The sequence below is a fragment of the Pinus tabuliformis genome, chromosome 6 (assembly GCF_031772625.1).
Source record: "Pinus tabuliformis cultivar Carrire ecotype Pingquan chromosome 6, CPIR1, whole genome shotgun sequence".
Classification (NCBI taxonomy): domain Eukaryota; kingdom Viridiplantae; phylum Streptophyta; class Pinopsida; order Pinales; family Pinaceae; genus Pinus; species Pinus tabuliformis.
The window spans coordinates 1,972,506,468-1,972,507,978 of record NC_142292.1 but is presented as its reverse complement, the minus strand read 5'-3'; the positions used below and the strand labels follow the sequence as shown (position 1 = coordinate 1,972,507,978).

Below are 1,511 nucleotides of genomic sequence, written 5' to 3'. Positions count from 1 at the left end.
ATGGGAGGGAAATCAAGTCAATTTAGGAGTAAAATTGACTAGAAGCCTAAAAATAATAAAATATGTGATTACACGTTAAGTAGGTCACAAACTGACCTAAAAAAAGGTTGTCTCAATGATAAAACATAACAATAAGCGTATTTTTAACCCACACATGTGATTAAAAAGGTATCTAAGGGTTAAATCATCCTATAAAAGTGAATATCATGATGGGTGGGTCAAAAAGAGTGGCCCTCACTAAAAAATGACATCTCATCATCAACAAGATGTCCAATCATTAAAGAAAAGCCCCGTGTTCAACATATCATCATCAACCAAGCCTACATCATTACTCAAGTCCACATGAATGGGATGCCACAAGGCTATGGCATGATGTCATTGTCTACAAAAATGTATTATCCCATCTAAAGGGGTCTCAAGTCATCATCATCATCAATTCATCTCAGCAACAAGGCAATGGCCATCAAGAAGAGACAATGTTATTTGGGGGTGTCATTTTATCTTTGGGGTACATCATCTCTCTAGGTAACATCCTAGTCTAAATGTATAACATTTTAGGCTTTGGAGGGAGAGGAGAAATTCATCATCTGTGTTGAATAATCTGTAGGTCAATTCTCCTAAAAAGGTGGTCAACATCTTGGCTTTGGTGCCCAAAATGATCATCAAGTGGCGCTAGATGACCTCTATGAAGTTTTGGAGAAATATTTTCCAATCCCTCAAGCGATGGTAGGTGCACCTAGGGTAAGCATCTTAAACATACCCTCAAAATCAAGTGAGATCATCGTCATAGGCTAATTTACCTAGTTTGAGGTAATGTTTGAATTTGAGAACCTTAAAAAAAAAAAAAAATTGACAATAAGAACCTATATGATAAAATTTGACTTGAAGTTCGACAAGTTATATATATATATATATAAAATGTAATAAAATTATTAAATAATTAATATTAATTATATATTATAATTCAAATTATTAACTTTTATAACTTAATTCTATAAATATATTAAAATTTATATATTATTATATATAATCTTTAGTGATGAATAAATAAATTACAGAAATTACATAAATTTAAATTATGATTATATAACATTTAAAATTAGCATGGCATACAAAGAATATTAGCATGGCCCCTGTGCAACAATGATATGCACAAATCAAGAAATGATCCAATTCTTTTGCACATAGAATGCAGTTGGCACTATGTATGACATTTGTGCATTTTTGCTTTTAATTTCTAAAGTATACATTTTCCATTTAATGGGAACCCACAGTGCATCTGAAAATTAGTAGTCATATTTCGTGCGGTCACTTGGATTCGAGAGAGTGACATACGCATTGTGTATCCTCAAAAACATTTGGGTGTTCATATTTTTATCTTGAAGAGAAGCCATGTGATCAGGATGGAACTCCCTGGTCAACCTTCTATAAGCCCTCTTTATATCCTTTGTAGTTGTGGTGGGGTTTATCTTTAGTACTTCATACAAATTCTTTGATTTAATGTGGTCAGA

General features: G+C 32.4%; 1 pseudogene; it reads left to right on the top strand.

Annotated features, from left to right (window-relative positions):
* Window positions 1-1,069: 1,069 nt before the first annotated feature.
* LOC149267109 (U6 spliceosomal RNA) lies at window positions 1,070-1,179 on the top strand (annotated as a pseudogene).
* Window positions 1,180-1,511: the final 332 nt, after the last annotated feature.